This window comes from Schistocerca nitens, chromosome 3 (assembly GCF_023898315.1).
Source record: "Schistocerca nitens isolate TAMUIC-IGC-003100 chromosome 3, iqSchNite1.1, whole genome shotgun sequence".
NCBI lineage: Eukaryota > Metazoa > Arthropoda > Insecta > Orthoptera > Acrididae > Schistocerca > Schistocerca nitens.
This window is the reverse complement of record NC_064616.1, coordinates 845,556,203-845,584,142: the sequence shown is the minus strand read 5'-3', so window position 1 is coordinate 845,584,142 and position 27,940 is coordinate 845,556,203. Positions and strand designations below refer to the sequence as shown.

The window sequence follows — 27,940 nt, the reverse complement described above, 5'->3', positions numbered from 1 at the left end:
TATGCCAAGCTAAAGGGGGTTAAAATGGTTCAAATGGCTCTGAGCACTATGGGACTTAACATCTATGGTCATCAGTCCCCTAGAACTTAGAACTACTTAAACCTAACTAACCTAAGGACATCACACAACACCCAGTCATCACGAGGCAGAGAAAATCCCTGACCCCGCCGGGAATCGAACCCGGGAACCCGGGCGTGGGAAGCGAGAACGCTACGGGGGTTAAAAGTCTGCCGCGTTGTTCTACCTCCTGGTGGCACTGGCGTAAACTTTTAGTTGAATGGCAAGGGCTAGCTGTGCACATCGTGAACCGTGCACATTGTTTTTATCAAATCCGTATGTATTTGGCCTGTAAGGCAATCACGTGACGCGAGTTGCGCATACCAAAAGCCCCTTAAACTGTACACGACTGAGACTGTGCTCGCAACCCTGTTGCCAATTTTCACGGTGTCTGGAGGAGCAGTAGTGCAGTATATTTAAGTGCCATATCTATGAAAATGCAGCATCTATGATACGTCTAACAACATTAAAAGAAGGTGTCGAAAGTTATGGAGTCCACGTGCACTTGTGCTCTTACACAGGATCTGCTACTGCTGCCCAAACGTATGGAATAAAGATTAAGTGTGCTAACAGAGGCATTGGCGTCTGCTGTGTAAGAGTACAACAGCACGTGAACACCCTAACTTTTGACACCTTTCGGATTTATTATTTTCCTTTGAATGCTGTTAAATATAACATATAACATACATGCTGCATTCTGAAAGATACGGCACGTAAACCTACCGCGCTATTGCTGCCCTAGACTACCTGAATTTTGGCATCAGGGTCGCAAGCATCCCTTCAGTTGTGCAAATTTTAAGGAGCTTTTGTGCATGCGCAACTCGCGTGAAGTAATTGTCTTATGGGACAAATACAAACGGATTTGATAAACAATGAGCACAGTTCACGATGTGCACAGGTAGCCTTTGCCACTCAACTAGAAGTTTATGCCAGTGCCACCAGGTGGTAGCACAGTGACAGACTTTTATCCCTACTTGCTGGGCATAAATCCTGCTACATGATAGCACGCTCCTCAGATATGCTAATGGACTCACTATATAGTAAAATTAATCTGGACGTCAGTACACGTTAAAACTGTACTGACAGTAAACCTATTTTGTGTGTTTCTGAATGAAATATAGAATACTACTTTATGAATTTTATCATACAGTAATCATAAGGGCCTCAAGCACATCACCGTTGATTGTGAGAGTGTAGCATTTATTCATACTTCTGAAATCTGTTGATCTTATGGTGAGTCAGGTTTGTCTGTGTTGTAGGTCCACATTGCATACATGAAAATTCACAGAAGGCTGTATCACTGGTTTCTCTGATATTCACTTAAATGTGGGATTGATGGCGGCGTGCTTCAGGCCCTTATAGATCTCAGCGCCACATTTGCATTCTAGTCAAGTGACCATGTTGGTAGATATTACTACGTAAGTTCAATCGCTTACACAACGGCCATTTATGTTTGGAGTTGGTTGTTTACCGTATGGAAATCAGCTTTTGTGTGTAGTGTAAACATGAACTATGTTGAACCTATTTTAAATGCTAACAGAAAAGTAAAGCTGTGAGAACGCATCGTGCGTCGTGCTAGGTCAGTCGGTGGAGCACTTGCCTGCAAAAGGCAAAGGTCCGGAGTTGGAGTCTCGGTCCGACACACAGCTTTAATCTGCCAGGAAGTTTCATATCAGTGCACACTCCACAGCAGAGTGAAAATCTCATTCTGGTAACATAAAAGGAATTTATCAGGAAAATTTAGCTGCAAAGGAACTAGGGCCCACAAGAACAGAACCTTTGATTGAGGGAGTAACGAAATCAAATAAGCGTGACTACAAGCGAACATTAAACAGGTTAGCACAAGTTGTTCTGTGGGTGCAGCGTAAGAATATCTGATTTTCAACCCGGAAGTAAATTCGCGAACTAATACATCTGTCTAAGCGCTGCAGTCACGGACTGTGCGGCTGGTCCCGGCGGAGATTCGAGTGCTCCCTCGGGCATGGGTGTGTGTGTTTGGCCTTAGGATAATTTAGGTTAAGTAGTGTGTAAGCTTAGGGACTGATGACCTTAGCAGTTAAGTCCCATAAGATTTCACACACATTTGAACATTTTTTTAAATACATCTGTTAGGGAACTTGTACATTTGTCCAAAAAAAATGGGAAAGCGAAAAATTCCCACTTACACAAAAATGCGGAGCGGGGAGTTGCGAAAGCTTACACATTATTTCGTTATTGCCCTAAACTGTACTTAATTGTGTAAAAAACTACAGAATTTCACAAGAACAATTCTTTCTTTTGTCAGAAAAGGTATGCATCTTATTATTATCATAATTATTATTATTACTGTTGTTGTTATTATTGGCAGTGGTTGTAGTTGTATAAATTTGCTGATAAGCATAACTGTTATATAGCAGGTGCTATTCATTTAACACTCCTGAATTTATCTGAATCTAAATGGCTGGTTCAAATGGCTCTGAGCACTATGGGACTCAACTGCTGGGGTCATTAAGCCCCTAGAACTTAGAACTAGTTAAACCTAACTAACCTAAGGACATCACAAACATCCATGCCCGAGGCAGGATTCGAACCTGCGACCGTAGCGGTCTTGCGGTTCCAGACTGCAGCACCTTTAACCGCACGGCCACTTAGAACTAGTTAAACCTAACTAACCTAAGGACATCACAAACATCCATGCCCGAGGCAGGATTCGAACCTGCGACCGTAGCGGTCTTGCGGTTCCAGACTGCAACACCTTTAACCGCACGGCCACTTCGGCCGGCCTCTGAATCTAAAAATTTGTAAACACCAAGAATGTATACTCACGAGCAGCCACTGAACAGAGGGCACTGAACATATACAAAGGACAGCTCGATAGGTCACGCCTTGCCCGACTCACAGCAGAGCGTCACAATAGAGCTCAAATATTTTAAATAGTAAACACTCGATGAAAGACATCTAACGCCTTTTGGAAAACTGCTTAGATTTCTAGAAACGGTTTTTTGGGACAGAAGGAACGAGTGTTCTAAATCTCCTACGTATCTGTTCTGTAGAGAGAATGAAGATTAAACTAGATTAATAATAGTTCACATACAGGCATGTAACCAACACTTCTCTCACCGCTGCAGTCGTGAATGGAATGAAAAACTTTGATACATTACACAAGACAGTAACCCTCTGCTGTGCGGCTGGTCCCGGCGGAGGTTCGAGTCCTCCCTCGGGCACGGGTGTGTGTGTCTGTTTTTAGGATAATTTAGGTTAAGTAGCGTGTAAGCTTCGGGACTGATGACCTTAGCAGTTAAGTCCCATAAGATTTCACACACATTTTAATCCTCTGCCGTGCAAATTACAGTGATTTTCAGAATGTAGATGTGGACATGTACATTCTCTGTGCGTTTATTAACTTTCTCTTGACCTGAATGTCAGGTGCTTTTTATTGGCTATTCAGTGTGTACCCCATCATTTGTATTTTATTGTATATGCGCGAACCGTAGATTTCTCTTTAGTGAACTGGATTTTGTACGTCTCGATTGGTGGTTTTTGTGATGATTTATCAGGATGTTGTTTGATTTCGCTGACAAAAATTACCAAATTTCCAGGTAAGAGTTTCTGTTTCTTTTAGTTTATTTTTTTATTTCTTGCACAGATTTGCTTTCGTGTCTTTCATTAAATGAATTACAGCTACATTACAGATAAACAGATGTATCATTACTGTGCTATTTTATATGCGACCACAACCAATTCAGAACCCTTCAATCGGAGCACTGCTATTTGATAATTGTAAAGATTGTCATACTCTGTACTTTATCTTTCATTTGTATCACTATGAGTTTGATCTATAATTGTATGTACATCTGAAATTTTTTATAAAAAATAGTATTAACCCCCACCCCTACACATATACGCACACACACTGTACATTAATAGTTGTTTTTGTTGTGGTACTCCGTCCTAAGACAAAAATGTTCAAATGTGTGTGAATTTCTAAGTGAGGTCATCGGTCCCTATTCTTACACACTACTTAAACTAACTTATGGCAAGAACAATACACATACCCATGCCCGAGGGAAGGCTCGAACCTCCAGCGGGAGGTGCCGTGCAGTCCGTGACATGGCGCCCTAGACCGCGCGGCGTCCTAAGACATGCAGCTCTCCATGGTATTCTGCCCTGTGCAAGTTCTTCATCTCTGCATATGTACTGCAACCTAAATCCGTTTAAACCTGCTTACAGTAGACAAGGCTTGGTCTCCTACAATTTTTATCCCCACACTTCCTTCCATTATCAAACTGGCGATTCCATGATTTATCAGGATGTGTTCTATCAACACATCCCTTCTTTCAGTCAAATTGTATTACAAATTTGTTTTTCTGATCAACTCAGTATTTCTTCACTAATAACCACATCTACTAACCTAATCTTCAGAATTCTTCGATATTACCATATTTCAAAAGATTTCATATTCGTGTCTGAACTGTCTAATGTCCACGTCCCTCACAAGGCTACAATACACACAAATACCTTCAGAAAAAAATCTTAACACTTAAATTTGTATTCGGCATTAAAAAACTTATCTTTTTCAGGAACGCTTCTCTTGGTGTTGCCAGTCTGTATTTTCTATTCACTCAACTTAGTCTATCGTGAGTTATTTTCTGCCCAAATAGAAAAACCCTTCGACTGTTTTAATGTCTCATTTCCTAATCTAATTATATCAGCATCACCTGATATAATCTGACTACATTTCATTACCCTTGTTTTACTTTTGTTGTTGGTCATCTTGCAACAGCTTTTAAGACAGTATCCACTCCTTTCATCTGATTTTCTAAGTCCTTTGCCGTCTCTGAAAGAATTAAAATATCACCAGAAACCCTCATTTTTTTATTTCTTCTTCCTGAACTTTAATCCTCTTTCCAAATTTCTTCTTGGTTACCTTTACTGTCTGCTTAATGTACAGAGTGAATACCTGTCTAACTGCATTTTCAGCTACTGACTTCCTTTCATATCCTTCGACGCTTCTAATTGTAGTGTGGTTTCCGTACAAGTGTAGAAAACTCTTCACCCTTTGTATTTTACTCCTGTTACCTTCAAAATTTCAAATAGTGTATTCCAGTGAATAATGTCAGAAGTTTTCTTTAAATCTAAAATTGCTATGAATGTAGGGTTGCCTTTCTTCAGGTTATCTTATAAGATATGTCATAAGATCAGTATTCCATTGCGGGTTCCTACATTTATCTGGAGCCCAGACTGATCGGTTTCGACTTCTCCAAGCTTTTCCATTCTTCTGCAAATAATTTGAGTCAGTATTTTGCAACCATGAGCTATTAAAATGATGATTCGGTAATATTCACACCTCTTAGCATCTAGAATTGATATTATTACAGTCCGCTTGAATTCTGAGGGTAGTTAGCCTGTTTTACGTATTTGGGGTACTGTTCTAATGGTTGTGTCAGGGTTGGCTCTCTCAAAAGTCTTAGTAATCCTTAGGGGCTGTCGTCTACTACAGGGATCTTGTTTTAACATAAGTCTTTCAGTCCCTTATATAAGTCTTCTCACAGTATTATATCTCCCATGTAACCCTTATCCACTTCCTCTTCTCTTTCTATAATACTGTCTTCAAGGTTTTTTCCCCTTCGCATAGACCTTCAATATATTCCTTCTGACTTTCAGGCTTCCTTTCGTTGCTTGGAACATCTATCAATGCCACCACTTGCAAAGTAGTTTAGAAATCAGATTAATAATGTTGCTCACGCAGCATATGTTCGCTTTATCTGGCAACAACAAATTTATTGACTGTGGATGGTATCGTCAAAATGGAAATAATGAAGCCACTGTAAAAAAAGTCATTAATTTTGGCACTTACCTTGAAGGGATTCCCACGTAGATTTCGTCGAAGTTGTTATGGCTCATCTTGTTGATTCTAAGGTGATTCCACTTTGACCGCTAGAAGGTCCAGATCTGTATTTTAGCAATATTTGAAGACCTAACAAATGCCTTTTTCAGGAAATTCTTAATGACCAAACAATCCCAGATCAGAACAATGGTATGGTAGAAATAATTTTTGACTTGGTGTTCACGATCCACATTTTTATTAATCTTCTTGTAAATTCACATATACTTCTTCTTAATTGTCACATCATAAAGAAAACAGTTTTGTATCAATCTTAATATATTTAATTTCCACTTTAACCAAACACAAGACTTGATTGTTCTTTTACAAAGCGAGATAACAACTTAATTTCTGCAAAGTGAAACAAAGACTGCTCTGTGCTCATTCGCTCCAAAACGATTACTAGTAAGTCGAAGATTATGACAGTCTCACAGAAATGAATACACACAAGAACCATATCACTGTAATATATCGATACATCGGAGTGCCTATACATTAATAAAACCAAATGTGAATATTGTCACAAAAATATGTCTGTTAGTTCGCAGAAAAGTAGTACGATATTACTGGTATCGAGAACTGGGGTTGGAGTGCCGTAATGGTCACGTAAATAAAGAACCATTACAAACAGAATTGCTTTCTGAGCTCGTAATATACATGCAGATGCTTCTCTTTTCTCCAGAGACCTCTTCATTTTTCTATAGACAGAATTTCTCTTTCCCATGGTCATTCATGTTTTTACAGCCTTACATTTGTCACCTAGCCATTCCTGCTTTGTCGTTTTGCACTTATTGTCAATTTTTTACATTTACTCCTTTCGTCAATTAAATTCATTACATTATATTTAAGGCCAAAAATCGTTTAAGGCCAAAAATCGGTATTACTTTTTTTTGCCTCGAATCCCGGTTTACATCCAGTTACAGAGCAGTCAGTCTTTCTTATTACAGCTGTGAATAATATCAATTAACATTACTGCACAACTGAATCGAGCCGGCACTTCGTGACTGACGTATTTATACGGTAAGTCAGTGACCCTTGACAAGTGAGTCACGGAACGAACAGAGGGCAGCTGCATCCAACCACGGGAAAAGTAACCAAGGAGATCAGGCTTCAAGCTTTTCCTGTCTATTAGCAAAAGGAATGTACAACATTGTAGTATCCAGAGCACAATTATTCAGATTCAGCAGCATGACAATCGTGCGTAGTTGCCTGTAATTTTCCGTTCGCACACTGGGAAAGCTGTGGAAGGTCACGCTCCAAACATAAAATTTCCGTCGGATGCTAGAGGAGCGTGCGAGCTCCTTTTTGCTGCGCAGAAAGCGTTAGCCTGTTGCCGGGAGCAAGTCGCTGACACCTCGCCGACGAAGGTCAAGGACGGCGCCGCCGCCACTGCAGACCCTCTGTGCATCATTCAAATCGAACAGTGTGGAGTGGCTCTGCGCACCTCTGGCGCTTCCTTCCGAGCCGTGCGCAGAGAAGGAGACAGTCACCGTAGTCATCACGTCTCTTTTCATCCGGTGACTCTCGGGGATGATTTTTCATCGCAAAGGATTCTGTAACATACCAAATTCGAAATAAATTTTCGCCTTATCAAGAATACTTAAGAGACAATAACGATGGTCCATTTAAAGTAAGGATAAAGTAAGACAATAAATGCGTATTTATTATTTATTTGCGACAACACTGAAACGTTCCTTATTAACTACGGTAGTCATTATGCCGTGTTTATTACGCTTTTACTGTACTATTATAGATGGATGGTTCAAATGGCTCCGAGAACTATGGGACTTAACATCTAAGGTCATCAGTCCCCTAGAACTTAGAACTACTTCAACCTAACCAACCTAAGGACATCACACACATCCATGCCCGAGGTAGGTCTCGAACCTGCGACCGTAGCAGCGCCTAGAACCATTATAGACTTGATGCACCTTCTGATGAAGTTCGTGGCCTTTCACAAGCGATGGCTGCCTGATAGTTGCACTCAATGAGAAGTATCTTTTTTTTTAAAAAAAAGCCAACGATATTTGTCTGAAAAATTGTACACTATCAGAATGAATTTATTTATAGTACTACATAAGTTATTGAATGGCGAATGGCCGGCCGGAGTGGCCGAGCGGTTCTAGGCACTTCAGTCTGGAACCGCGCGACCGCTGCGGTCGGAGGTTCGAATCCTGCCTCCGGTATGGATGTGTGTGATGTCCTTAGGTTAGTTAGGTTTAAGTAGTTCTAAGTTCTAGGGGACTGATGACCTCAGAAGTTAAGTCCCATAGTGCTCAAAGCCATTTGAACCATTTGAATGGCGAATTTGTTTTTAAATTAATCGAAGTAACTTAGAAGAGCACGGTAACGGTTAACTAATTTCCATAATTTATTTTGGACGAATGTTACAATGAATCTTTCAACATCGCCAACAACGATTTTCACTCTTATTCTAGCACAAATAAAGTAGTGCTTAAAACATACACAGCGTGTCGCAGTTCCGTTAGGACACTGCTGTGGAAAGTAAAACTCATGGATTATGTCCACAAAATCACTGTGTTTGTTCAAAATAGTCCCCTCTGAATAAAAAAAATGGTTCAAATGGCTCTGAGCACTATGAGACTTAAGATATGAGGTCATCAGTCCCCTACAACTTAGAACTACTTAAACCTAACTAACCTAAGGACATCACACACATCCATGCCCGAGGCACGATTCAAACCTGCGACCGTAGCGGTAGCGCGTTTCCAGACTGAAGCGCCTAGAACCGCTCCGCCACTCTGGCCGGCTTCCTCTGAATCAAAACACAGCTTAAAATGTTTTAAAAGGGTTCGGAAACGGTCACTGTAGTCCTTTTTTGGAGTTGCATTTAGTACTGTAGTAAAATTTTCTTTGATGTCATTAACTGCCTCATATCGGTGTCCTTTCATTACCAACTTCAGTATGGGGAACAAACAGAAGTCGGCTGGGGGCAAATCCGCCGAATACAGGGGGTGATCCAGGACTGTGATCCATTTGCTAGCCGAAAACTCGTGAACGAACTTTGCTTTATGCGCTGGGGTGTCGTCATGGAGCAGCAACCAGGAACCTGCCTCTCGACATTCGCGTCGATTTCGACGAATTCTCGCCCATAAACGCTAGAAGACTCAAAAAACTTGATGCAGCCTCATTGCTCCAATGCTATTTCCAGATTAGTGTCAGACACATACTGTTACATTCGCGGCCGCCTCTGGAATGCCTGGTGCATTAATGCTAACGCTTTGACTTCCTACAGAACTGTCTTCGAAACTTCAAGGATCGTAACGTCACCTTTTTGTCGTTTTTGAGATGATGTATTATTAAACGAAACGCATGAAAGAGTGCACTAATTCAACTCCATTGTGAGACTAAAGTGTGAACATCGCCGTTAAGTGCCAAAAAACTGAAGATCACGCCCTGTTCATACTGTAACGTGCATCTAAGTCTCATGAATTAGGAACAAGATTGTCTGACGACGTAAGTTAGATAGAACGTCAATAACAGTTAGTGCTTTGAATATATTTGTTCTACAAATTTTTTGTAATCTGCGATGATTTTAACGCCTGTATCATGTAACAGCCAGGTGTTCACTCAAGGGAATGATAAACTCACCTAAAAATCAAATCCAGGCAGTTAACAACGTTAAGGTCCTTGGTGTTCAGGAAGCGAAGTGTGTAGGAACTTGTCTGGTTGTGGAGCAGTGCACACGTTAAGGTACATTTGTGATGGACTACGAGGATCATTCCATAATACATGACAGCTAAGGTACACCCTGTGAACGTATGGCAGCACCGTAATGGCAGGAAACACGTTCGAAATCAACCGACAGATAGCGGCCGCACGCGAGGATGGCTCACAAGGGAACCTCCCCATCGCACCCCCCTCAGATTTAGTTATAAGTTGGCACAGTGGATATACCTTGAAAAACTGAACACAGATCAATCGAGAAAACAGGAAAAAGTTTTGTCGAACTATGAAAAAAATAAGCAAAATATACAAATTGAGTAGTCGATGTGTAACATAAGCCTCATCGAGGACAGTGTGATCTCAGGAGTGCCGTGGTCTCGTGGTTAGCGTAAGCAACTGCGGTACGAGAGGCCCTCGAGTAAATATTTTTACTTTTTTATTTTCTAACAATTGACGTGTGTCAATTATCAAAGTTCAGGCACTCACACAATGAACTTCGCTCTCGAAAATTCCAGGACATGTTCAGATTTGCTTGGACATATGCAAGATTTGACACACGGAAAAAATTGGAAAATGTTAAAAACATATTATATTTAGATTAAAGTTCAGTCTTGATCACGTTATGTCTGTTTTAATGAGTAACCGGTTTCGCTTTTTTCTATAAAACCATCATCAGACCCATTGGCTCCTTTGGATCTGATGATGGTTTTATAGAAAAAAGCGAAACCGGTTACTCATTAAAACAGACATAACGTGATCAAGACTGAACTTTAATCTAAATATAACAATTAATTGATCACTGTATTCCAAAAATGTTTACCAAAATTGTTAAAAACATATGTTTTGACAGAGCACAGGGAAAACTGTGTGACTGTGAAACTGTTGCATTCATTTGTTGCAGTTTATGTGACAAACTCTTATGTTTTCATCACTTTTTTGGGAGTTATTATCACATCCACAAGAAAACCTAAATCGGGCAAGGTAGAAGAATCTTTTTACCCATTCGCCAAGTGTGCAAGTTAGGTGGGTCGACAACATATTCCTGTCATGTGACGTACATGCCGTCACCAGTGTCGTATAGAATTATCAGACGTGTTTTGCTGTGGAGGAATCGGTTGACCTATGACCTTGCGATGAAATGTTTTCGGTTCCCATTGGAGAGGAACGTACTTTCGTCTACTAATCGCACGGTTTTGCGGTGCGGTCGCAAAACACAGACACTAAACTTATTACAGTGAACAGATACGTCAATGAACGAACTGACAGATCACAACTTTGCGAAAACAAATAAAGTAAAATTTTCACCCGAGGGAAGACTTGAACCAAGGATCTCTCGTTCCGCAGTTGTTCACGCCAACCACGGGACCACGCCGCTCCTGAAGAGTCGCTATGCTTGATGTTGCTTATCTTGAACATGGACTACTCAGTTTGTATATTTTACTTATTTTTTCATAGTTCCACAAAACTTCCTCCTGTTTTCTCGATTGATCTGCGTTCAGTTTTTCAAGGCCTATCCACTGTGCCAACTTATAACTAAATCTGAGGGGGGTGCGATGGGGAGGTTCCCTTGTCAGTACCAGCGCCCGAAACATTCAGTGTGAGGTTGGCCGTGCTACAGGATCGATCTTCCCCCACTCACCCTAGACATCAAACGTCAGTCCACGCGACGTTGACCTCTTTCCATAACTGAAGAAACCACTGCGTGGTTGGCGCTTTGCGAACAGGGCGAATGTCCTCACGGCATTTCGGTGACAGGTGGCACACACTGATGGCAATGTCAGTGCCTTTCCCTTTGCTGGCAGCGCTGTGTGTATGTACTGGGAGACTATTTTAAAGCACAGCAGTTAGTTATGATTCATTTTTATTCCATTTTTACCTGTGCACAATAAATTTACGCAGAGTTCCAATGGGTGTGTTTCATTTCAACTTCTACCGTGACCCCCTGTACTAGAATTGTACTTTATGTTGGCCGTACCGGTTCAATGTACATCGTGGAATTCTCATGTTGTCGCATTATCGCAAGATATATCATAGTTGCCATGACTTACGGAATGACCATCGTAATAGGAAAGGCTATAAATTTAGGAAAATAGAACCGTTTGTAGGTGAATATTCACTATCGAGATTTGCGTAACTTATTAGGCACAGTCAAGTGAAAATCGGTGTCCTAAAATAATTATTTAGAGAAATTTTCACTAAGTTCATGTCTACACCTGAAATGAACTTTCACATAATAATTCTTATGCTACTGGAGAAACAAGTGACACACGTTCTTTTCCCTTTCTAAATGATGACCACAAATGTTTTACCCTGAGTCACTAAAATAGTGAAGAGTCACACGGCAAAATACTCTGCTACAAGGCACTGACAGTCGACTCCCGAAGAGAAATATGCTTAACCTTTGTGCAGATTATTATTCAAGTAAGGAGTCTATCGCTATATTTTATGACGACTGGTCCATTTTGATTTGAATATCATTATGGCATCAAAGTAACCTTACACTAAAGCTAAGACGTCAGAGAATCAGCATCTGTCTGCATTTACTGTATAATAAGAAATGCATGACCAAGAAAAGAAAACAAGACGTCTCTGTTGTCTGAAGGTCTCGCTACTAACCCAATTTCAAAACAAGCGTGACAACACATTGAAAAAGAAGAACTTTTTGATGCTGTTCCCTCAACTATAAACGAAAACAAAACGGTCATCCGACGACTCAGTTTAACAGCAAAACTTGATTGTTGTTCTTTTCTGATTTCCTAGCACTCGTAGCTTTTCGTAACAGTGTAATATTATTTTATCCGTAGTGGCTTTAAAACTTCGCTGCTTTATGTGAATATACATGGATGATTTATTAAGAGAAACAGCTTCACAACCTGAGCAAGTCAATAACGCGTTGATTCACCTTAGGACCTTATGCAAGCAATTATTCTGCTTGGCATTCATAGAGTTGCTGGATGTCCTCTTGAGGGATTGAGGGATATCGTGCCAAATTCCGTCCAATTGGTGCGTGAGATCGTCAGAATCCCAAGCTGGTAGGAGGTCCTGCCCATAATGTTCCAAAATTTCTCAATTGTGGAGCAATCCAGCAACCTTGCTGGCCAAGGTAGGGTTTGGCAAGCACGAAGACAAGAAGTAGAAACTCTCGCCGTGTGTAAGAGGGTATTATCTTGCTTAAATTTAAACCCAGGATGGCTTGTCATGAAGGACAAGAAAATGGTGTGCAGAATATCGCCGACGTACCTCTGTGTTGTGAGGGTGTCTCGGATGACAACCATAGGGGTCCAGTTATGAAAAGAAATTGCGCACCAGATCATCACTCCTGGGTGTTGGAACTTACAGTCAGGTTGTACCTCACCACTGTCGAAGATATTCTACGGCCCGTTTTGTTGCCCTTCATGGCAAGCCATCTTCACCTTACATTTCGGCAAGATGTGGCCACCCGCAGAGGGCGACTCCTCTGCTTCGTGCTTGCCAAACCATACCTTGGCTAGCAAGATCGCCGGATGTTTCTCCAATTGAGAACATTTGGGGCATTATGGGCAGGGACTCGGACCAGCTTGGGATTCTGACGATGTAACCGGTCCATTAGACAGAATTTGGTACAGTATCCCTCAGGTGTCATCCAACAACTCCATCAATCATTGTCAAGCAGAATAAGTGCTTGCACAAGCGCCAGAGATGAACCAACGCGTTATTGACGTGCTAAATTTGAGACGCTCTTTCTCTTGAATAAATCTTCCAATTTTTCTGAACTTGTACAGCTTTGTTTGCCTGTACATATACATTACATCTACCGATTTCCCATTCGGGTAATTTCTTAACTGTGAGTCTTTTTTTTTTCTTAGAGTGTAACTTTGGCTGTACATTCGCACATAATTGTAGTCGTTGATAAATGGTACGCATTCTCCACTGGAGTTCGCGCAATTTACGCGTCTGATATTCGAATAAAAGTTAACTATAGACTCACATTTCTGTAACCACTACGTAAGCACACCGTACAAAGCAGTAGTACTCGTTTTCACAAATCACTCACACACACACACACACACACACACACACACTGACACGCATGCAGCCACACTGAAAACATCTTCAGTTAAAAAACGTTGACAGAGGAAGGCTAAGCTAATACTGTGAAAAGCGTGGCTGGATGAGGACTGTACTTAAAGGGTATAATAAGCCATGCGTTTTGTAATACACTAAATCCTCCATCCTAAAAGTTCAGGCCAATGTCTAGGCAATTTAGAAAATTTTTAAATTTTTTCCACTCTTAGTTAAAACCAGTGGTGGCCCCAACATAAGTTTGATACTTCTCCATTTCTCTGTCTCTTCACTCTGTTAAAGTGTGCTGTACAGTGATTTGTGAACCAGGAGGACCACCGGTTGTGGATGCGTCACAACGGAGTATGAAGCCGTCTATAGCATGAGTGCGTGTTATTCGGAGGGGAGTTAGGATAAATTCGTCCTGTCTGAATGAGCAGTATGAGGTATCCCACGTCCGGTCAGCTGGCTTGATTCGACACAGCTTATTATCCCGCACCACCAGTCACTCCTTACACAGCTGCATAGCGCTCTGACTCAGTGAGATTACAACCTGCACGGGACGGACACATTGTGATTCCTGAATGTTATCTTGACTTTTATATTCGCGTGCTCATTTTACCACATTCCCACGCCCTGGGCTAACAAGCAGAATGATGTGTGTTCCCCTAACCATTGTAGCAAAAGTGTGTACTGCTTGTTTCTGTTCAGTTTTTGTGCTGGGTAAATCACTTGTAATGCTTTTAGTACGCTAAGGAAATTGGAGCACATGACAAACTTTTTACATTGATGATGACTCATCTGTTCCATTGCTTTCGGGATTCTTCTGCACTATGTACAGAAAATTTGTTAGGAAGGCCAGTCTTGGTACCACACTGCAGCAAAACTACCGAACAGCCAAAGGAGTCCCGTTGCTTAATGCTGTCAGTTTATACAGGGTTATTCATAGGTATCTACAGGGTTTCAGAAGATGACTTCGCGGAAACTACAAGACTCACAGGAAAATTATACATGTAAGTCGACAAGGCATCCCTCCAAATACCAAAATGAAATACACGCCCTCCTAATATAGATCTAAAGCTCCATTACTGGTAAATATGTCGTAACAATGTTCATTTCAAAAAAGTAGTGCGGAGACCAATGTGACTGGTCGAAGAAGAGCAGTAGTATCGCGAACTTTGTTACACTTCCCTTACACTTCACTTAATAAAAGCAAATCTTCTGGTCCAGCCTGTATAACAATTGCGAAAGATCCGTGCCGCGCGGGATTAGCCGAGCGGTATTAGGCGCTGCAGTCATGGGCTGTGCGGCTGGTCCCGGCGGAGGTTCGAGTCCTCTCTGGGGCATGGGTGTGTGTGTTTGTCCTTAGGATAATTTAGGTTAAGTAGTGTGTAAGCTTAGGAACTGATGACCTTAGCAGTTAAGTCTCATAAGATTCCACATCCATTTTTGAACAAAGATCCGTACCCAAAGACAGGAAAGTTGCACAGGTCACACCACTATTCAAGAAAGGTAGTAGGAGTAATCCACTAAATTACAGGCCCATACCGCTAACGTCGATATGCAGCAGGATTTTGGAACATATATTGTGTTCAAACATTATGAACTACCTTGAAGAAAAACGGTCTATGGACACACAGTCAGCATGGGTTTAGAAAACATCGTTCCTGTGAAACACAACTAGCTCTTTATTCGCATGAAGTGTTGAGTGCTATTGACAAGGGATTTCAGATCGATTCCGTATTTCTGGATTTCCGGAAGGCTTTTGACACTGTACCACACAAGCGGCTCGTAGTGAAATTGCGTGCTTATGGAATATCGTGTCAGTTATGTGACTGGATTTGTGATTTCCTGTCAGAGAGGTTACAGTTCGTAGTAGTTGGCGGAAAGTCATCGAGTAAAACAGAAGTGATTTCTGGTGTTCCCCATGGTAGGGTTATAGGCCCTTTACTGTTCCTTATCCATATAAACGATTTGGGAGACAATCTGAGCAGCCGCCTTCCGTTGTTTGCAGATGACGCTGTCGTTTATCGACTAATAAAGTCATCAGAAGATTAAAACAAACTGCAAAACGATTTAGAAAAGATATCTGAATGGTGCGAAAAGCGGCAGCTGACCCTAAATAAAGAAAAGTGTGAGGTCATCCACATGCGTGCTAAAAGGAACTCGTTAAGCTTCGGTTACAGTCTAATCTATAAGCCGTAAATTCAACTAAATACCTAGGTGTTACAATTACGAACAACTTAAATTGGAAGGAATACATAGAAAATGTTGTGGGGAGGGCTAACCAAAGACTGCGTTTTATTGGCAGGACACATAGAAAATGTAACAGACCTACAAAAGAGCCTGCCTACACTACGCTTCTCCATCCTCTTTTAGAATACTGCTACGCGATGTGGGATCCTTACTAGATAGGACTGACGGAGTACTTCGAAAAAGTTCAAAGAAAGGCAGCACGTTTTGTACTATCGAGAAATATGGGAGAGAGTGTCACAGAAATGATACAGGATTTGGGCAGGAAGTCATTAAAAGAAAGGCATTTTTCGTTGCGACGGAACCTTTTCACGAAATTCCAATCACCAACTTTCTCCTCCAAATGCGAAAATATTTTGTTGACACCGACCTACATAGGGAGAAACGATCACCACGATAAAATAAGGGAAATCAGGGCTCGTAGAGAAAGATGTAGGTGTTCTTCCTATACAAGATTGGAATAATAGAGAATTGTGAAGGTGGTTCGATGAACCCTCTGCCAGGCACTTGAATGTGATTTGCAGAGTATCCATGTAGATGTAGCTAGATGGCAAGACGAGCTCTAACCGCGGCGACCACGAATGCGAGTGCATTGTCGTAGCAATGTCGCCACATCGTGCGAAGTAAAGGGTTCGTTGTGCCTTCTCGAGAGTAATTTTTTTATTTACATCTCCTAACCGTCAAGATAGTATTACTCTTTCTACAACGTGTTGAGTATCAAGAAAAGCTCTTCTATCATCTACAGGGTGGTCCATTAATAGTGACCGGGCCAAATATCTCGCTAAATAAGCATCAAACGAAAAAACTACGAAGAATGAAACTCGTCTAGCTTGAAGGGGGAAACCAGATGGCGCTATGGTTGCCCCTCTAGATGGCGCTGCCATAGGTCAAACGGATATCAACGGCGTTTTTTTAAATAGGAACCCCCATTTTTATTACATATTCATGTAGTACGTAAAGAGATATGAATGTTTTAGTTGGACCACTTTTTTCGCTTTGTGATAGATGGCGCTGTAATAGTCACAAACGTATAAGTACGTGGTATCACGTAACATTCCGCCAGTGCGGACGGTATTTGCCTCGTGATACATTACCCGTGTTAAAATGGACCGTTTACCAATTGCGGAAAAGGTCGATATCTTGTCGATGTAAGGCTATTGCGACCAAAATGCCCAACGTGTGTGTGCTATGTATGCTGCTCGGTATCCTGGACGACATCATCCAAATGTCCGGACCATTCGCCGGATAGTTACGTTATTTAAGGAAACAGGAAGTGTTCAGACACATGTGAAACGTCAACCACGATCAGCAACAAATAATGATGCCCAAGTAGGTTTTTTAGCTGCTGTCGCGGCAGTTCTGCACATCAGTAGCAGACAAATTGCGCGAGAATCGGGAATCTCAAAAACGTCGGTGTTGAGAATGCTACGTCAACAACGATTGCACCCGTACCATATTTCTGTGCACCAGGAATTGCATGGCGACGACTCTGAACGTCGTGTACAGTTCTGCCACTGGGCACAAGAGAAATTACGGGACGATGACAGGTTTTTTGCACACTTTCTATTTAGCGACGAAGCGTCATTCACCAACAGCGGTAACGTAAACCGGCATAATATGCACTATTTGGCAAGGGAAAATCCACGATGGCTGCGACAAGTGGAACATCAGCGGCCTTGGCGGGTTAATGTATGGTGCGGCATTATGGGGAGAAGGATAACTGGCGCCCATTTTATCGATGTTACTACAAGATGTTTCACTGCATGACAGAATGGCTATTTACTTCCAACATGATGGATGTCCGGCACATAGCTCGCGTGTGGTTGAAGCGGTATTGAATAGCATATTTCATGACAGGTGGATTGGTCGTCGAAGCACCATACCATGGCCAGCACTTTCACCAGATCTGACGTCCCCGGATTTCTTTCTGTGGGAAAAGTTGAAGGATATTTGCCATCGTGATCCACCGACAACGCCTGACAACATGCGTCAGCGCATTGTCAATGCATGTGCGAACATTACGGAAGGCGAACTATTCGCTGTTGAGAGGAATATCGTTACACGTATTGCCAAATGCATTGAGGTTGACGGACATCATTTTGAGCATTTATTGCATTAATGTGGTATTTACAGGTAATCACGCTGTAACAGCATGCGTTCTCAGAAATGATAAGTTCACAAAGGTACATGTATCACATTGGAACAACCTAAATAAAACGTTCAAACGTAACTACGTTCTGTATTTTAATTTAAAAAAACCTACCTGTTACCAACTTTTCGTCTAAAATTGTGAGCCGTATGTTTGTGAATATTACAGCGCCATCTATCATAAAGCGAAAAGAGTGGTTCAACTAAAACATTCATATTTCTTTGCGTACTACACGAATATGTAATATTAATGGGGGTTCCTATTTTAAAAAACGCAGTTGATATCCGTTTGAGCTATGGCAGCGCCATCTAGAGGGCCAACCATAGCGCCATATGGTTTCCCCCTTCATGGTAGACAACTTTCGGTCTTTGTAGTTTTTTCGTTTGACGCTTATTTCGTGAGATATTTGGCCCGGTGACGATCAGTGGACCACCCTCTATATCAAATTGGTTCGAGAGCATTTTAGCAGGTATTATAGCCAGATGGGTACTTGCATAGCCGAACGCACAGAGCTCCGGAAGGCGTGCAGAATTCAATACTAATTGCATCTACGGCGCCACAACTAAGAGCGCGTGGAGCTGGCAGGCTTCCAGCGCCTTCAGAAGCGTCAAACTGGCAGTAATTGCGCGCCGGCTCGCTCGTTCCCAGCGCCCATCGCCGCAGAGGCCAGCTGATCCGCTGTGCCACATTGCCGCGCGGCTGCGGCATGAGTTGCGGCTCCGGGCGTCCACTGGGGGCTGACTGCAGGAACTCCTCAGAGGTACAGCCAATAGGCGTCTTTTGTCGAGCACACATTGTTTTCTTGACTATCGTTTCAAGCTGACGACGATGTGACTGGGGATCAAGCGTGTGCCTTCAAATATGTGACATGTAGAGAATCAACAGGTTCATCTGTTAACTACCTCACACCTCGACTTCTCCGTTTCTTGTGATTCAAACAATTTCATTTGAATGTTTAATTTTCGTTTATTATGCGAATAGGATTCTAAGAAAGTGTGCGAATATTATACTAAATTTTGCCATGGTTCGGGATAAATACGCTGTTTAATATGCACAAATTATCATTAGTTTATATCCCCAGTTACAGACACTAAAATTATGCATTTCGATCTGTGTATTATTGCTGTGGTTTCTACCGATTTTCGACGTAATGTTTTGCAATACTTATCAGTCTAATCCAAATCTCGAACGATAACGCCTGTGTCCAAGCTTCAAGAAACCGCACATCCTAGTACACTGCATTCGTTTTTACTTCCTATTGTACAAATACGATCAGGAGAACAGAAAGCATTAACTGAACGTAAAATAAACTGTGCGTGGATGGCCTAATAGGCATAGTCATAGTGAGCTATTCTATATCTTCTTCAATATACTTACGAGTCTTAAGCTTAAAATTAATTTTGTGTGAGTGGCAAATGAAAAGATGACAAGCAACGCCAGTGACAACTTTATTTCAGTCTTCCCGTAATTTAGGAAATCATATCTAGTTTATTATGACTCAAAAAACTTTGCTTAAATTTTGATAACTTGTACCGCTTTATATGTAATATTTATCGCCCACAGGCTTTTAGTTATTCTTTCGTGAAGATTTAAAAAACTTGAGCATTCATTCATGTTCCCTTCTTCTTTTAGTGACTCTTCTAGTTTTAAAAGTGACACGCAATTCCAGTTCAGTCGTGATTTAAGATGATTCAGTAATTTGTTTAGATCAAGTAATTCTTCCATCATTGTAGGAAACATCTTAATAAATCCCCATTAAATAAGTCTTTATAAATGTAAGTACAGCTTCACTAGGTTTCATGAACATAGTTTTTTGGTTGAAATGGCTCTGAGCACTATGGGACTTAACTTCTGAGGTCATCTGTCCCCTAGAACTTAGAACTACTTAAACCTAACATCACACACATCCATGCTCGAGGCAGGATTCGAACCTGCGACCGTAGCGGTCGCGCGTTTCCAGACTGTAGCGCCTAGAACCGCTCGGCCCACACTATTTCTTATCTGTTACTATGACTTGTAAGGCATTCAAGTGACAAATATGATTTTTTGAGGCGCAATGGATATCTCTCCTTCATTAAAGCAGTGTGCATACTTCGTCATAATTGTTTTCTTAAACACACACGCACATACACACGTGCGCGTGCGCGAGCGCGGCTATTCACACAGAGTTTCCACTCGGTTTCGCTGAGCGTATTTCGACCTATTATATTATCAAGAAACTTTTCAACAATTAGTCAACGCATGATGTCTGTAACAGGAATATACTGGACCGAAAACTACGTGGAAGACATGTCGCCGTTTTGACTCTTACTGGACAGTAGTTAGCGTAGGGCGAGTCAAAGATTCACCGTAAGGATTCGCACTGAGTAATCACAGGAAAATAAATCTGCAGATATGTAAATCGCGCAGGAAGGTCGCTGGTCTCGACGCACGTGACGAATCAATGCACGGCTGCCGCGAATTGAACAAGGAGCTCTGGTTGCGCCCGCTTAACAAGCCGCGACCTGAATACGCCCCAGACAGCAGCTGGTTCCTCCTAAAGGAATCCAGCACCGCTGACGAGCTGTAGTGAACACACAAAATCGACAATACTGTGCTCAAAAACTGCAGCAGTTTTTAAAACCGTTGCTTGAAAAGCTCCTTAGTGATTTTAAGCAACATCTTGTGCCAGTCTGAACACCACAGAACCACAGGGATAGAAAAGTTAAACATAAAAGATTACACTCTGGCATCTTACCCATGTAGAACTAATGTAGAAAAAGGAGGAGTTACTACATTTGTTGAGAGACACATGTTCAAAACCTTGAAACAAGTAGAATTTGCCAAGATCAGCGCAAAGAAGTGCGTGCTTGTGAATTAATACTGAAAGATAGTTCACTTTTAATTGTAACTGTATATAGATCCCCACTGTGAAATTTTGAATTGTTTGTGAGGCATATGTATGTATGCTGTCTGTCATACAGCAAAAAGCTGTTCATAGTCCGTGGTGGTTACAGTGTACATTTTCTGGATGATTCTGATAGGACAAATGATATAGAAATCTTATTTGGATCCTACATTTTGACCTTAGTAAGCTTTCCAATACAAGTGGATAAAGACAGTAGAACTCTGATAATGTTTTCTTTGATAAGCTGAAAGCAAGGACCTATCAAGAGAATGAATCTGTTATATGATCCAATAGCGTGACGTGGTTGTTGCGTGTTTTTAACACAAAAATATACTCCTAGTGCGTTAATGACTGCATTGACTCTTTTCAGTAATGACTTACTTCAGCATGAAGATATTTTTATTAATATAATCTCTGCTTCTCAGACTTATGGGAAATACATCTCGCTTTGCGAATGATTTAAGTTTATTGCGGTGGTCTTCCCCTACTATGATGCCTCATAAAGTGTTTCTTTAATGACCTTTTTAAGTGTGCTTTTGTTTACGCTTCCCCCTTTTCTGACGAAAACCATTCGGTCACTATTCTCAAAAGGCTTCTGTCGTCCACTTTTAACTACTGTTAATGTAACTTGTAATTTCACAAAATATCCAAAATTAAATACCTATCTCGTTTCTCCTGCGAAAGACATCTGACAGATGGAAAGTTTCCCTACCTAAACTGTTACTGGGACACACAATGTTGGCATCCGATTATTAGTCGAATTAAGGGTTCAGGCAGTTACATTTCGTTATAAAAAGTCAGTTTGTTCCAGAAAAGAGGAAACATTCTGCAGTCATCTAGTTACTCTTGGAAAATGATCCTAAATGCTACCTACTATGTTAATCACAACTGCATGTGGCCTGCTTGAAGTTATGAATTTGAAATGAGATCAGCGAGTGTAACCTGAATATCTACATCATTCTAGAAGGCAGGTCATGAGAAGTTGAACATTATTTTTTGTCAACATTGCTTACACAGTTTGACTTCAGGTAATCAGATCACGTTTGAGAAAAAATACAACGTTTAGTTAATCCTTTAAGCAACACTTACTTACGATCTCTGGTCCCTGCCCACATGAGTACACGTAACTCCTACTTTGCAAAACATGTGCTTGAGGAATATCCACCACCATATTAGGATGCATACACTCGTTTAACGTACGATCCGAAAGTGTGTCCTCAGTGACGTCATAGAAAACGGTCCAGTTGTTCTACAGAGCACGGATTCACAGTGGCGCAAGCCATACCCGATCTCTACACCTGATCTGGCCTTAGTGATTCTAGTGTTTTCGTTTCCACAAGGTTCAAATGGCTCTGAGCACTATGGGACATATACCGAGCGAGGTGGCGCAGTGGTTAGACACTGGACTCGCATTCGGGAGGACGACGGTTCAATCCCGCGTCCGGCCATCCTGATTTAGGTTTTCCGTGATTTCCCTAAATCGCTCCAGGCAAATGCCGGGATGGTTCCTTTCAAAGGGCACGGCCGACTTCCTTCCCCATCCTTCCCTAATCCGATGAGACCGATGACCTCGCTGTCTGGTCTCCTTCCCCAAACCAACCAACCACTATGGGACATGACATTATCAGTCCCCTAGGCTTAGAACTACTTAAACCTAACTAACCTATGCACGTCACACACACCCATGCCCGAGGCAGGATTCGAACTTGCGACCGTAGCAGTCGCACGGTCCCGGACTGAAGCGCCTAGAACCACACGGCCACCGCGGCCGGCTTTCCATAACGGTCAAAGCCGCATCACTTTTCTTTTCGCTCCATCAAATTAATTGCATCTACCAGTAACATCACTTTTTAGGAAACGAAAAAGGTGAAACAAACAACTCTTACGTGTTTTGCCAAACATTACTCAAGACTAAGAACGAAAACGACGGACGCATGGCACCAGTTTTAAATCGTAGATTGTGGGAAGCCAGAAAGTAAAACAGTCTCTTTTAACGACGATGTGTAACCCTAAAGCCAAAATTGATGTAATAGTATGTCATATGTAAGTTAGGTATCGATACTTTCCATACGTGTCAATCTTTTTTCAGTAACTTCATAGTGCCGATAATCAACATTCTGTAAGAGTATGTTACACTGTTCTAACGTACCCAACATTTAACATTTTCTAAAGTCGGATCAGCGCGCTCCAATTTAGTAACAAAATGAAACGAGAGAGCAGGATCAATGATAAAATTTCATACAGAGGCCGTTTTGTATGCGACAAAATACAAACGGATAACGTACTGCTGTAATCGCACTTACACCAATTGACAGAGAAATTGAACGGGGCACTGATTGGCGGTCTAGACACAGTAACTTGCAGCAGAACGCCCGCACTTTTCATTTACATTCATAAACAGCTACGACGACGACGACAAAAACAAAAGTTTGTCGGAAAGTGTTGTACCTAATACTTATTGAAAAAGTGCAAATTTCTGTCTCGCGTGGTTACCATTACTGACATTTCCCTCAGTAGTTGTATCCGAAACGACTGCAATAGAGCCGGCCGCGGTGGCCGAGCGGTTCTAGGCGATTCAGTCCGTAACCGCGCGACGGCTGCGGTCGCAGATTTGAATCCTGCCTCGGGCATGGATGTGTGTGATGTCCTTAGGTTAGTTAGGTTTAAGTAGTTCTAAGTTCTAGGGGACTAATGACCTCAGATGTTAAGTCCCATAGTGCCCAGAGCCATTTGAACCATTTGACTGCAATAGAAGCATATTTCTCCGATATCCAGTACAGTATATTAAAATTTAGAGGTACTCATATATTCATCTTATGTACATCATAAATGCGAACGTTTGTGAGTTACACCCTCACGCTGAAACGTCTGAACGGATTTGGATGAAATTAGGAATGGAAATAGCTTATACTCTGAATTAACACGTAAGCTACCTTATATATATCTACCAATCAAAGACGCGCGAATGTTCATATTATATTCATTCAGTACTTGAGAATGAGAGCATTTAGTGATTTGTAACAAACCTTACACATAATATGGAACCTTTACAAAATTTGTTCTCGCTGAAAGCGACCACAAAACGATGAAACCAAAAGATTTTATCGCTTAATACATTTTCGCAGCACACGCAGTAAAATTGCCACATGAATCATGACGTTTTAATTTATTACTCTTTTACTACTGAATGTATTAGATCCACATTTTGCGGACAGTATACACTTATACCACTGAATGTACCAGCAAATTTATATCATTATATTACACGTAGTTCAGGAGATATTATGTCATCAACATTGAGATGCGTGAAAAACTGCCGCATCATTCAGACGATTGAATTTATTATTTCGCTGCTACAAATTCCGTTCTCACGACATTAGGCACCACATATACCACTGGATATACGTGCAAAATTATATTACTGTACCGTACATATTCCAAGAGATAAGACGTCATAAACATTAAGCTGCGTGAAAATGAATCTTCAGGGGGAAATTCGCTAGAGGTACATGTGAAATATGTGTACAAATACGAGTGAAATATGTCAAATACATGTGAAACAGATCTGACATGTGCGTACACAGACAAAACCAGAGGTAATAAGCTCACCCTACACCACTGGAACGATTCCAACTAAATTTTGTATACATATTAGTTACGATCTGGAAAGAAATATTGTGGGAATAAGAAGCACCAGCCTCATATTGGAGTGGGGGATGATAACATGGACAGATAAGGAGGAGGGGGAGCGGAGATGGACAGACAGTGAGGGGGAAGGAGGAGATCGACAGGGAGAAGGAAATGGCCAGAGAAAGGAAAGAAGAGGAGATGGACAGGGAGTTGGGAGAGCAGGAGATGGAGAGAGAGAGAGAGAGAGAGAGAGAAAGAGAGAGAGAGAGGAGGATATGGATATGGATATAAAGCGATCAAATGGTTCAAAGGGCTCTAAGCACTATGGGACTTAACATCTGCCGGCCGCAGTGGCCGAGCGGTTCTAGGCTCTCAGTCTGGAACCGCGCGATTGCTACGATCGCAGGTTCGAATCCTGCCTTGGGCATGGATGTGTGTGATGTCCTTAGGTGAGTTAGGTTAAAGTAGTTCTAAGTTCTAGCGGACTGATGACCACATATGTTAAGTCCCGTAGTGCTCAGAGCCATTTGAACTTAACATCTGAAGTCATCAGTCCCCTAGACTTAGAACTATGTAAACCTAACTAACCTAAGGACATCACACACATCCATGCCCGAGGCAGGATTCGAACCTGCGACTGTAGCAGCATCGCGGTTCTGGACTGAAGCACCTAGAACCGCTCGGCCACATCGGCCGGCTGCCGGGAAAGGAAAGAAGAGGAGATGGACAGGGAGAGGGGATAGGAGAAGATGGTCAGAGATAGGAAAAAGGAGGAGATGGACAGAGGGATGAGACTGGAGAAATATAGAGAGCGGTGGTAAGAGCAGATCAACAGAAAGAGGGGTAGGAGGGGACAGTCTGAGAGATAGAGGGGGAGGAGAAGATGGTCAGAGAGAGGGGTGACTAGGAGATGGACAGAGATAGAGAGAGAGAGAGAGGGAGAGAGAGAGAGAGGGAGGGAGAGGAAGAGGTGGACAGAGAGAGACTGGGGAGAAGGATGAGATGGACAGAAAGCGAGCAGGAGGATCAGATGGACAGACAGAGGTGGCAGGAGGAGATTTACAGAGAGAGGGAGAGAACATTACGGACAGAAAAAGGAAAGAGAAGGAGATGGACAGGGAGAGAGGAAGGGAGGAGATGGTCAGAGATAGGAAAAAGGGGGAGATGGACAGAGAGATGAGGTTGGAGAAGATGTATAGAGAGAGGGGGTAGGAGCAGATGGACTGGGAGAGAGGGAGGAGGAGGATGAGATGGACAGAAAGAGAGCAAGAGGATCAGATGGACAGAGAGAAGGGGCAGGAGGAGATGGACAGAGGGAGGGGGCAGGAAGAGAGAGAGAGAGAGAGAGAGAGAGAGAGAGAGAGAGGGATGGAGGAGAGGGCTAATACAAGGTTGCAATAAATACATACCAAGACAGTGCCGGTAGTCAGCTATTTCTACATATACACAGAGAACAAGTTTCTGAGCGTTGTTTACGGAGACGTATAGCAGTGAACCTCTGGCACTCCATGTACGCCGAGGCAATTATGATGTTTACTAAGCTAAACGTGTCGCAAACAGTCGCGAAACTATTTACTCCCTTTTCTGGCACAGTTTTGTAATTCGCTGCTCGGTCGCGTAAAGGGGTGTTCCGTAAAGTAAACGATTGAATTGCGAGCGACATGAGTTCTGTCGCCTTTTCCCATCGTTTCAAATGTTGGTAGTTGTTTTTCCAATGTCGCACGGTTTGCTGGGCCGCAAGTGGCTCGCGCCGCAAGACTTCCAACTGACGACTTTTGTGATTTCGCAAACGCGTGGATGGTTTCGGCATTAAATGTTTTTATAAACTATTTTTAACCACGGGTAACCACGGGCCGCAGCTAGTGTACATTAAAGACAAGACACGAAAAATTAGTTAGTAAAGAAAGTTGCATGTATTACCTTTGAATTTATCTGTTTCAGAAAACCTCGCTTTGCAAATCAATGTGCGACCAGTAACATCTCTGTGAATCTTCGCAACAGTCCAAATACTCCCGAAGTGAAACAACTTCCACCTCATCTATGGTGAAATTTTTTTCGTTGTCAGTAGCATCAACTTGACAGTTTTCAGGCGAAATTTTAGTACTGAGAAAACAGTGTCGTTCTGGACTTGTCTATAGAGATGATGCTGTTTATTTAGTGCAACACTATCGGCTCCAAACTTGAGTGCAGACTACGTAATGTGGTAAGAGCGATGTTAAAGCGAAGCATCGAAGTTACAGAGACGCGCAAGCAACTTCTTAAAGTTACGCTAAATGTCGACAATTAGAGAACCAGTTTCCACGGACTTGAGTTTGTTTTCTATAAATGTACCCTTGCTCATTTTGATGAAGACTTGCCTGGTTCGAAATTTCACCACACTGCGCCCACCTGCCCTACAGCTTTTCAATTGCAAGAAACAATTCCCCGTGATGTAGGATTTTAACTGACGTCTAAAACCATCTAAATGCTACTTTGTTCATGAAATGCGGTAGGCTTTCCCCGCTGTAAGCAGACACAGGAAACAAGCAGACAGTAATCTACACTCTTGCAGTGGCAAGCGTTATCAGTGACCCTGCTTGGCAATCTGTGTGGAAGTGGGCAGCAGTGTACGGTCTCCATTTGTATGAAAACTCTACGACAGTCTTTTAGAAGCGCTATGGGTACAGCGTCCCATTCCGTGCACTGTGCTTTTGTTTTGGGTCTCGATTGGCCCACAGTGTTCGGTTCTCCACCAAATACGTCTCCGGATAGCATGCCAACAAGCACCCTGTCCCATAAAATTCAAGTCCGACGAATATGTGGGCCACACAATTAGCGCTATGTTCTCACGGTCCAGTGTGTCAGCAGCCCTGTAAGGAAGACATCTGCTACATTCTCACGTAAATGAAATCAGGGCGCACTGCATCGCAAAAAGTGGTTCATACCCTTCTCTGTGACTGACAGAGTGCACAAAACCCTTACCATTTTATGTGGGACTTTCAAGCGGTTCCACACTCATTTTTAAACTTACGTCAGTATGGTTCGAAAAATCTGCGATCCACCTGCCATTTACTAACTACACTTTTTTTTTACATATCAAGTCATGTCTTTTACTAATGAGGAACACTGCAATTTCTTTGTCAGAGCTTTCTTGCGCTAGATATAGGAGTTTCGATTATGTTACTCCATTTCAAGAAATTCTGTGTAGAAAGGACGTCCCCTTACAGAACGAAACTTACATAAAATAAATAAATACAATTCTGTTACTTGTATCGCATATTCAAGGCTGTACTAAATGTTATTACAAGTTTAACTGGACGTATGTTAAGGGAGGATTAACTTGTTATAAAGTGAAAGAACAGTTACACACTTCTATCTTCATGAAATTGCCCCG

General features: G+C 42.0%; 1 protein-coding gene across 2 annotated transcripts in view; it reads left to right on the top strand.

Annotated features, from left to right (window-relative positions):
• Window positions 1–27,940, top strand: part of LOC126249785 (organic cation transporter protein-like) — a 263,258-nt gene that overhangs the window by 14,955 nt on the left and 220,363 nt on the right. The window contains exon 1 of one of the 2 annotated variants that reach the window (XM_049951469.1): window positions 18,680–18,810. The exons of the other annotated variant lie outside the window; for it this stretch is intronic. The gene's annotated coding sequence lies outside the window, so the exon portion shown is untranslated. Of the gene's footprint in view, window positions 1–18,679; window positions 18,811–27,940 lie in introns of those variants that run through there. 2 annotated transcript variants of the gene reach the window in all.